This window comes from Pinus tabuliformis, chromosome 2_1 (genome assembly GCF_031772625.1).
Source record: "Pinus tabuliformis cultivar Carrire ecotype Pingquan chromosome 2_1, CPIR1, whole genome shotgun sequence".
Lineage (NCBI taxonomy): Eukaryota > Viridiplantae > Streptophyta > Pinopsida > Pinales > Pinaceae > Pinus > Pinus tabuliformis.
In genome coordinates this window covers 956880771-956892697 of record NC_142299.1, presented here as the reverse complement: position 1 = coordinate 956892697, position 11927 = coordinate 956880771, and the positions used below count along the sequence as shown (strand labels likewise).

Here is an 11927-nt window from a genome sequence, read left to right as displayed (position 1 = left end):
TGATGGGAGTGATGTGCCCAAATGGATCTATAATAGCTACCCCCTAAAGCATGAAGTCAAAAATATTAATGTTGAGTGATATGCTTTACGATGTGATGAGGAGGTTTCGAAGTGGATGGTAACCTGCATCGATTACAATACATAATATCATGATATTTTTTATTTTTTCTCATGAATTTATGAGGGAAGGCATACCCATGCTCAGCATATAAACTTTCATTACAAGTACATAGATAGTTGTCTACGGATATAGACCCATGATAGGATGACCATTAATGTAAAGCCATTGTACGGATGATTTGGTACGTTTCCTGAAATCACAACACGGATGGATGAAACTAGATCCGGGGTCTTCTATCTCGTTCAATCGTTCGCTCAAGTACGAGTCTAACCATGCAAATATGTGATCTGAAGTCGAACATGGGAAGACACCATCTGATTACCAGCTAATGATGTAAGTCGTTAATACACGTGAGAGAAATCATCGATAATGATAATGATCCTCAAGGTACTGCAGTACATTATGCATGGTGTGAATGGATGTTTTGATGTCAAACACCATACACAATTGCAGTACATTATGCATGGTGTGAATGGATGTTTTGATGTCGAACACTATACAAAGCCTTTCGGTCAAAGGCCAGTGATGTCAACCTATTGCCAGAAGCGAGAAACCTACCATTGATGTATGCAAGTCTCAAGGTACTAAAGGGGTGTTTCTAAGTCAAATTCTTGGATAATGTGTTGATGTCGACAAGAAGCAACTTGTCGCAGGAGGGCCTTGATGTATCCCACATCAACGTCACGAAATGAGTGTAATGATTTTTGGAGATAAAATGTGACTGATGACACAAGGTTTAGGAATGGCGGTCATGAAAATGAAGGCTTACAAGTATTGCAAAGGATGAATTTAAAACTGAGTGACTTCTCTTGAACATGTCGGCGACTTTGAATGGATTGGCAAGATTGACCCAAAACAAAAGTAATGGATGGTATGATAGACCAAGGTATGATGACCATCAAGCAAATTAACCAACCCAAATAGTCACAGTGATGAAGTGAAAATGTCATGTTCAAGAGCGACCCGTTGCCATAAAGTGGTTTACCTCTTTTCCCATTTTCCCCAGTCATTGCTGACTAGTACCTCTTTATTTTTATCAAGCTTGAGGAGGATAACATATGCTTGTTGTATAATTCCACCCTTTGGGTGAATCCATCGCTATGTGATGTTTTAACGAACTTAGAAAAGGTGAAACTCGGTCTTGTCATGATGAAAAGTTTTTCGCTATTTGATGTTTTAACGAGTTTAACGACAATGATAACTTGGTCCTTTTCATGTTTAGAGAGTTTAAAAAAGGGACAAAAAGAAAAATCCACAAGTTCTTTTTCATAGATTTGTCTCTCAAGTCCGAAAAGGTGTAAAATAATATGATAGAGAACCTATTGACCATGTTTGATCAACGTATTCCTTTTTCGTAAATAATCTATCTCAGTCCAGACAAGGGTTAAACTTATACTGAGTAGATGTCATTTCCAATTCGTTAAAAATCTGAAAAGGACAAGTGCTCGACAATCTGTTCATATTTCTCGAGTCTGAAAAATGCTTAAAGAGGACTCCACTTAGAGGAACGAGTGATGTCTAGGATAGCAATTGGTTCTGGTGATGTTGGAACTTCTCAAAACATGTTGATTTATGTGAAGAGGCTGGCTAATAAGACCACCCATTGCAACTGTGCCTCAAAAAGGGTAAAACAACCAAGTGAAAGCGAATGATTGGCCAAGCATATAGTGACGATGGAAGGAGAAAAACCAGGGCTCATTCTGACGGAAGAGGCTGATAAAATGGCAATCACGAGGGTTAAAATGAAGATAGGTTCATTTTTACAAAAGCTTGAACCATAGGGAACTATGCTTGGATTCAATTTCATGTTTACACAAGCTTGAAACGAAAAACTATGCTTGGATTCAGTTTCATGTTTACAGAAGCTTGAAACAAAAAAATATGCTTGGATTCAGTTTCATGTTTACACAAGCTTGAAATGAAAAACTATGCTTCGATTCAGTTTCATTTTTACACAAGCTTGAAATGAAAAATTATGCTTGAGATTGATTTACACGCCCCCAGCATGATGACTCGATTCTAGGTGCATGCCACCCAAGCTTCATTGCATTTACCTAAGTAGACTACTCAGGTGGATGGAATGAAGGTTCATTTACGAGAACATGTGAAAGACTCAACTGGGATTTTACGAGATCTAATCAAAGGCTCGAATTGGAACTTCTCTCCAGGGGACCTTGTTTCATTTTCTAATGAGCTTGACACAAGACTAGGAACTCTGCTCAGATTCCTTGTTTCATTTTTTAACGAGCTTGACACAAGACAAGGAACTATGCTCTTATTCCTTGTTTCATTTTTTAATGAGCTTGACACAAGACAAGGAACTATGCTTGTATTCCTTGTTTCATTTTTTAACGAGGTTGACATAAGACCAGGAACTATCCTCATGGAACCTGTTTCATTTTTTAACGAGGATGACACAGTAAAAGAACTATCCTCATATTTCTTGTTTCATTTTTTAACAAGCTTGACACAAGGCAAGGAACTATGCTCATCCCTTTGTTTCATTTTTTAACGAGCTTGACACAAGACAAGGAACTATGCTCATATCCTTTGTCTCATTTTTTAACGAGGTTGACACAAGACCAGGAACTATCCTCATGCACTTGATCATGACCCATAAGAGGTCATGACTTCCAAGAGATTCTCATTAGATGGGAGAACAATGCTTTGGAAGGGATCCGTAACAAGGAATCCAAGATCTGGTTCCAATGCCCCTAGTACATAATGTACAATATCACGGAATTGATCATCAGTTGGTGTAGGCATGGAACAGGTTGCCACATAATTAACCTGTGGTGGGGAAGACACCATTGGAACTAAAGGACCATTTAGGGAAGATGGTTGACTGGAAACCATATTTGGACCAGGAAATGAAAGATGGTCAACGGTGACAATTCTGCCTTCATGCGGGAAACACATCACTCGAAAGAGTATTGAAACAATAACTCCCATGTCATAAACATAGTTGCGCCCAAGAATTAAATTGTAATCTAAAAGGCCTCGGACTACCATCACATTGAGATCAACAATTTTTCCTCCCAAAGTAATAGGCAACTGAGGAAGGATCCCTAATGGTTGACTGGTTCCTCTATTAAAAGCCAACATAATCTAGGTAACCGAAACAAGTGGCAGGGAACTGAGCGCTTACCAAGCAGTGGAGGAAATGATACTCACAGATGCACCTTCATCTATAATAGTGCCAGGTACAACCATATTACAAACCTGTACCATGATCTGGAAAGGCATAGAAGAAGGAAGACGACATCTTGCTAGTCGATTCCATTAAAAGGAAGTGACCAGACTACTTGGAGGGGGTACCGTAAAAACATGAGTATTACCCCCTTAAGCTACGAGAACGAGAGGATTTTACTCCTGTCTTGATAGAACATGAAGGTTGCCCCCAAGCTCATTAGCATCTGAAGAAACAAAAAGAACCTGAGTGGTATCATACTCACTCTCTACGGGAAAGGTACGATTAATTGAAGGTGAAATCGGGTCAATTGTTTCCTCGACCTGTGATCGGTCAAGTATAGATTCATGGGATTCACATTGAGAGAGAGTGGGTTTGACCGACAGTTGATTTAGGTCAGTCACTTTATCAACTAGTGAAGGATTAAGGGAGATTCCCTTGTAACCAGATGGAAGTCATTGCAGAGAAGCAGAATGGCTATCCAACACTTTTTTGGCTTCATCTAGATAGGGAAAAAGGTGAATGGGTGATTTCCTTCACATAACCTACAAGGAAACTTAAATTTACCCTTCTTTCCATGAATTTTACTACCACAAGTTGCTGGTGTGTCACCAAAATGATCTCCAGAAGTTGATGACACAGGATGATGTGAACGAGAAGACCATTCTTCTAAGATTTGAGGAATATCAGGACAATTTCGAAGAATATGGTCTCCCGCACAAAGTTTGGATGGATATCAAACTTTGTGAGGCTTATCAGATGGTTTCTCATTAGAAGTTGCATTCGAAGCAATGGTTTCTTGGTTTCCCCCCTGCTGAATTTGCTTCTTCTTCTTCTTCCCTTTATTCTTCTTTTGAGCCACTTGGTTACTAGTGTCAATACTTTCACCAGGCGAAGAGGAAGAAGGGGAGGAAGAAACAACCAACAAAGAAGGCAACGAGTCAACTTTAGGATCAACTGGAGGTTGATTTTTTCTAGTTGGAGGAGTACTTGATTACGAAGAAATCATGACATTTTGAACAAAGGAGGTTGAAAGCAACCATACTGGCAAGCCAATGGTAAATCCCGGAAGGGATAATGTAGCCATATAAGGAGCACCAATATTTCCGAAAGGAGCAAAAGGACTAGGATTCCCATCAAAATGAATTCCTTGATGGGTGGACTCTGATTTGTTGCCATATGTCTCAAACTAAGATCAAATAAGGAGTGACATGGAGGATGTTATCCGCGGTCAATTAATTTTATTTTAATTAAAATAACATAACAAAACAAAAGAGGGATAATCTAGGCAAAAGGATTACCAAGCAACTGTGAACTGCAGAATACCTCCCGGCAAACCGAGAAGTACAGGCAGGCAATCTCCCCGAATGTTGTGTTCGGTGTATCAAAGTGTACAAGGTGGCCAACTCGGTTACCTATGGATGAATAGAAACCTAATGTAGTCCTCCCATATATACCCAAAAGTACGTGGAGGCCCAATCCATGTTAGCGTTGTCTAATGCAAAACCGCACAGTGAGAGAATTCCTTTATAATTTACGTATTGTAACAATGCCCTATATACCCGAAGGTATGTGGATGATCTATAATATACTCACGTATGTGGAATGAGGTATCACACTTGGAATGTATCGCAGACAAGTTAGAGACAGCTGCTATGTTTTCTGATGCCGGAACACATCTCTAGCCTAGAACCTCTAAATGTTTTGTGTTAGGTGACAATGCTCCATTAGGTTAATTGATGTTAATTTTAAGTTGATATTGATTAAGAATTTGTCTTTCAAGGTTCACCACATGATGTATTTGAAATTCTTAGAAAGAAACTATCATGAAAAACATTCTTTCATTCAATTAACAATGAAAACCTTAGCTAATAGGGACAGAGAAATCAGATCTTTTTAATCAAAGAACAAAGAACACATCTAATGCCATTTCCCTAAACTATTCCTATGAGCACACACAAACTCTTTCAATGCACAAACTAAGTTTTTATTTTCAATTCCCTTAATGTTGTGATGAACAAAAGGAAACTAATGCGCATACAATCAATCAATCTTTTTGCAAGAACGAAGACTTTACGACAGTTCCTTTTCGAAAGAAATGAATACTTTTACGACACCTTCTTTTGAACAAATATTAATCAACTATAAACTAAATTTGAAAAAGAATTGATAGTGATAAAGAAATCATTTAAGAAACACTAAACAATCAAGGCCAAAGTATGGCTAGGAGAGGAAACACAAATTGATTTTAGAGAGATAACAATCCTTGATCTTTCAGCAAGTAAAACAGAATGAAATTTGGGAAAAATCAAGTCAAGGGTGGGATTTTTTACCTAAGGAGCATCATCGTAGCCTTCAATGGGAGACAATGCACTTTAGAGCACTATCCTCAAGCCAGGGGTACTCTGTCTCTTGACCAGACTTGCGCTGGTGCCAAAGAGGCCATCCTAGGGGCTTGCAAGAACAATTTTTACCAAAAAACACTTCAAAATGGTTGAAACAAGATCAATGGAAGAAATTAAAGTCTACTAGGGTGTACTAGGATGAAGGTAAACTACTCGGAATGATGATCGTTCCCCAGCAGAGTCGCCAATTTGTTATGTGGAATTTTGCATCTACGGATAAACACAATTTCCCTAGGTGGGTAGCTACACCTAGAACAACAGATTTAAAGCACTTAACCTTTTTCTATAGAAGATAAATAAGACAAGGGACCTACTTGTTATCTTTCGCTTTCCCTTTGTCTCCTTTGTTTGGCTCCTGTCGCTCCTTCTCGAACTTAACTCGCTCGACAAGTACCTACAATCATAAACAGAGGACAAAAACCAATCAAAGCAAGAGATCTATCTACTATAAGCAAATGGAATTGAAAGCATTTAAGCATATAATCATCACACATAAAGACAAGAATATGGGAATAGGTGTAAACAACTTTATTAAGTAGAAGGAAGAATTAAAACCATGAAGTCTGATCCATTGTCACTCTTCCAACTTGGGTTCCAACAAACATCACATCAAAAGCACAACACTCCACCAACATAACAATACTTGCTTACAACCTCAAACCTCATACCAACAGTATCTCCTTACAAATTCTCAAATTCCAGCCCCTGATTACTTAGATGAGTGCTCAATTTATAGGCAAATGATGGTGGTTTGGTCATAAATGAGGGTATTGAATGACCTTCCAAACTTAGAGTTAGTTTCCATGGAGGAAGGGATGAGAGGATAGGAGGTTACTTAACTCATTCCTCATCCATTTTTGAGCTCTTAGGAGATGATAAGTGTGGGAATCTTCTAGATGGCTCCAAAAGATAAGAATATTCCCAGAACCCTATGTGAATTTCGCTCAATCTCTCCCAACGCAAGTCAAAGTGGGCCTAAATTCTCTGGAAAGCACCTTGACATGGGCCTACCTGCACTGAAGTGAACTTACCCCTGTCCAAGGTTGCACTAGTCCCTCAAGGAGGCATTTTTTGAGGGATTCAGGCCAAGAAATTCACAGGGAAGGAGGCATTCAAAGTGTTGACTTGTCTAGGGCATGTATAAACCTAATTAGGGTTTGATGAGCCCCAATAGTACTGATCTGAATGATGGGAGTGATGTGCCCAAATGGATCTGTAACACATAGACATGAATTGCAATCTCATTCTGCATAAGAAATGCCTTTGAGAGGCCACCTTCCCCTTTCCTTAACCTTTGTACTTTGGAAATTGGAATGATGAAACTGACACCTATATCATATGAAAACCTATAGATACTAACACATGTTTAATTACAAGACCAAAACAAGACCTAAGAAAACCCCATACTTGCCAAGAGTTTATAACTCACTCATGGTAAAGTTTACATTGATTTACAACATAAATCATATACCCATGCTATCTAGCTAAAAGGCCAAAATATCACTATGTCTCTTATACAAGTGATGTTATACATTCATCACTTTTAAAAATAATTTCATGACATGTGATTTACAATGGAGGACATGACACGCTACTTAAAAATGCCTCCAATTTTGGATGTAGCTTTTCGGGACACAACTTTGGATGGAGCTCCTAACATGTGGCTCTCTGATTTCCATGCTTGTTACAATGAATACAATCGTTCTTCCTCCTCCAAAATTTTCTGACTTTCTTTGAACGACTATCTCTGGCGCGTCTCTGATGAGGAGAACTTGCCTTAGCTCTTCCTTTGGAATTATCACTATCACTAGAATGTTGTGATGTGCTTTCAAGATCCATCATTGATTGGTCACTAGTTGCCTTAGAACATTCTCCAACCTATTTTCTGACACAACCAAGCCCTGCACAATGAGGAAATTCCTCCACTTTGATGGGATTCACAATGCCCTGGCCATTAGTGGACTGCTAGTAGCATACAGAGACTGGATTGAGTTCAATGAGTCTATATTGTTGGAGGAGTCCATCCGAAAGCTGAAACATTGTTATGAGCAGTCGAAGCACAAAGTTGAGAATATACATGAATTGAAAGGAAATAATAAAGTTAAAGGAAAATGGCCACCAAAGTGAAGAATACCTCAAGATGCAAGTGAGAAATATGTAGTGCCCCGCTCTAGTTGACTGATAGCGATATGAGATTAACATTTATTTAGCCCTAAGGCCCACACTTTATTATTTGAGGACCTCAGGTTGAGGATCCAGACACATGATTCTATTATTATTGGTTGTGATATTAGTGGTTGTGATTTTTTGTATGATCTCCATTGATATTATGATGAAGATAGCATTAATGGTTATGCATGTTCACTATTGATTTTATGATGATTGTGGCATGAATGGTTATGTTTATTATCTATTTGATGTTATGATGTTGATAGCTTTGATAGATATGTATGCTTCCATTAATGTTATGATGATGATAGCCATGATGGATGTGTCCCCTATGTTACCTACTTGCAGTAGTTCTGGTTCACAATGAACAATGATTTGAATGACCAGGTGATGGTAATGATGCTATTATGACAATGACTAACACTAAGAAACCTTGTTATTGATTATTATTGAGTATGGCAGGAAATCACCAGAGGCACTCGCACATGATGAGTTGACGACACCTAGTTTGATGAAAATTTATATTATTTTATCTTTGAAATTCTAAGTCGATTTTGAAACTTGCTATATATTTTTATCTATATTCTGATGAGGTGTTAGTGGTTGCAGGCACAGATTAGTTGCTTGGCCGAATGACTCACATGTGGGTGATGGGGTTGTACAAGTGGATGGAACTACATGGGAGGGGTGGGACAGTGTCCCTGATCTCACCCACTAGCACTCCCACCGTGACTTGGGCTGGAAAGGTTGAAACACCTTCGCCTTGAAGATCACAATGCCATGAGGGCAGGTCCCAAAGTGGGTCACTCATGAGGATTTTACCGAGGGGCGCGCATCAAGGCGGATTCCTTGATCCCCAACACCATTAGTATTACTATAGCAAGCAACATAAGAGATGATAGTGGTCTATGACATTGCACCTATACTTTCCCCTCGTAGTCACTGAATGCTTGAAGGGCAAGTGGTGTGGCACCCTTGGAAATTCAAGGGAATTTTTTAAAGGGCACGACCAACTTGGCACCCTTGGCATCACAAATAAACTATTAGGCATGGCACCCTTGGAATTACGAGGGAAGTTCTTGAAGGGCACGACCAAACTTGGCACCCTTGGAATCATTAAAAATAAATTAATTGATAAGTATAATCAAGAAATGAAAACTAGGTAAATTTACATCAAGGGTAAATGATGTTAGAAACCGAGGTAATTAAATTAAAAATAAAACTTGGGTTAAGAGGATCATAGGAAGAAATAAAATAGATTACCTTAAAAACTCTACCCTTCCCATGTTGGAAAATATTAGGTAGATTATGTAGTTTAATTAGGTAAAAAGGGAAAGAGGGACATAATTGTAAGGATAAATATTAAGCCTAAACTAGTTAAACCTAATTAAAAGAAGAGGAAGGTGAATTAAAATAAGAATAATAAATTAAATTTAGAGAAATGTACAGAACCTCCATGTGGCAAGAACTAACATAAGAATATCCATCTTAGAGATAACTTGAGTTAAATTAGGGAGTAGATAGGGGATCAAATCTTGACTCGTTAATTGACTTTAGTAATGAACACAAATTAAGGAATAAAAAGGGAGATCAAGAGGCAACTAGGAGAAGAAATAGGAATCTTGTTGAGGTGAGGAAAATATCAATTTTAAATCAAAATTTAAGTAAATAATTTTGGGATACCCTTGATGAGAGAGTGACACATGGGTGGGTGAATAATTAAACTATTGAATTATAAAAAAATAATTAATTATTCATGACATGACAAGTGTCACCTATGAGGACTCCTATAAAAGAAGGGGCAAGCCATGGGAGAAGGGACTTTTGGAACACTATTGTTGGATGGATGAGTCTATGTCAGAGCAGTGATTACAGAACTATAGTGAGTTTGGTGAGATAGAGGATTTTAGAGAGGGGACTCTTGAGCCAAGGAGTGCTCTCCTCTACCAGCTATTGCATTCCTCCATTGTACAACCCCATTGTAGCTCGGGGGTCCGCGGGGAAGAAGAGTACCCAAGGAGTAGGCTGGGAGGTTAATCGGTGGGTCATTGCATTCAAATCAAGTATGACGTCATTGACTCTTGGAACTGACCGACAACAAGGGAAGACAAGTAACGGCAAATCAAGTGGAGTCTCGTCTTCTGGTGAACGGTACATGTGTGTTGCAATATTATTTTGTATGATTTCTTTATGGCCTTAGTTAAATATATGTCAATTTTATGATATGTTCAGTGAAATGAAATTAGAAATGTGTTAGACAGTTGCTGAATTAATTTGAATTCCCAATGTTTTTCTCTTTTGGTTGTATTTTATTGTGAATTGTTTTATATATATATATATATATATATATATATATATATATATATATATATAGAACTGGTCCTTACAGTTGGTATACATATTTGCATTTGTTTCACTATTTCCAAACATGTCACAAGCATGAAGTATCCCTCAGAAGCACACATGCTATAAATTGTTGCGTCTAAATTCCATAAGAGATGCACGGCCATTTTTGTTTCTGATAGACCTCACTTCCCATTAAATTAAGTGGAACTAGCAATGTAAATCTCCAAGCTACTAATTGACTGTTCTTATGGCATTTCGATATGATTATTTAGTCCTTCATCTTTTCTGTCAGATTTTGACCTGTGTTCTGTCAAAACCAAACATTGAATACCTAATCAGGTTTCCAGCCTGAAATATATTTATTTAAAAGAACCAATTTACGCACAAGAATAGCGAATGCAGATCCCAAAATTTCATAATCAAAGGAACACCAACATGGCAACACTTCTACGCAAAGGGGTGCTTAAAAAATTGGTTCAGTTCCCTTCTGTACCCACGCAATTCACCATACTTTGTTACACATAGTCTTCTCTATGCAGATCTGGAGCAGTACGCACAAGGCAGCCTGTTTATTTCTACCTTTTGTACAAGATGGGCCTGTGATCACGTCGTTTTGCCTCCTCTTTAAGGAACTGATATGTTTTCATTTGTTCTTCATTTTCCCAAGCAGTGCCATATATTCGTTGTAGCATCTGCCTCTTTTCATCACCTCTCCAATAAGCCCCAGCCACAGATTCAAGTTCGATGGCTTTCTTGTTAAGTTGGCCAGTGCTTTCAACATGTGGCCCCGCACAAAGGTCCCACCATTCATCTCCAATATGATAGATAGTGATGGGTTCTGATTTGATACTGTCTAAAATCTCCAATTTGAAAGGTTCATTAATAGCCCTTATTCGTTGTTCAGCTTCCTCCCTAGAAACCTCTTCCCTTATAAGAGGTAAGTTTCGACGTATAATGTGATCCATTTCTTTCTTTATTTTCTTGAGATCTTTGTCTGTTAAAGGTTGCATATCAAAATCATAGTAAAAGCCCCTTTCAATCCATGGACCTATTGTGACCTTCGCATCTAGAAAAACTTTTTGGACAGCCATGACCAGAACATGAGCACTCGTGTGGCGAATGCAAAGAAGCATCTTAGAGCTCTCGTTAGTAGGCAAAACAATCGACTTAAAGTCATCGTCCGCTTGAATCTTAGGCGCAGCTTCCTGAGGTACCGCCAGCGAGGCAAAAGCTGCGACCCTTTTAGGCCTTATACGGTCACCTTTCAAAACCCTAGACCCGTATGGGTTTTCCAAAACCACTCCGCTGTGGCAGCGGGATCCTACCCACGCTGACGATTTTGAATTCAAAAGCATTTTCCTGAACATACCAAGTTCTAAATACCAACCTAAGATATAGTTAACTAGGAATGCTAGGTATCAAAAGTTCAATTATATTGGTAGGATAATTTGTGTTTGGAAGTCTCTCTTGCGTGAGATCCCTTTTTGGTACAGTTTGGCAATAAAGTCAATGTATCCATTAATATACTATAGAGATTTGAAAAAAAATAGGATATACCCAATAGAGAAACGGATAAGTATAAATAACATTTTTAAGTATGCAAGCAAATTAAAATATTGGTGTTTGGAGGTTTACAATTTTTGAATTTATGTTTTGGTATCTGTGTATATTCATATATCTTCAATGCTTAATTTTT

At 38.3% G+C, this 11927-nt stretch overlaps 1 pseudogene; it reads right to left on the bottom strand.

Moving 5' to 3' along the window:
* Positions 1-10806: 10806 nt before the first annotated feature.
* LOC149203818 (threonine--tRNA ligase, chloroplastic/mitochondrial 2 pseudogene) lies at positions 10807-11586 on the bottom strand (annotated as a pseudogene).
* Positions 11587-11927: the final 341 nt, after the last annotated feature.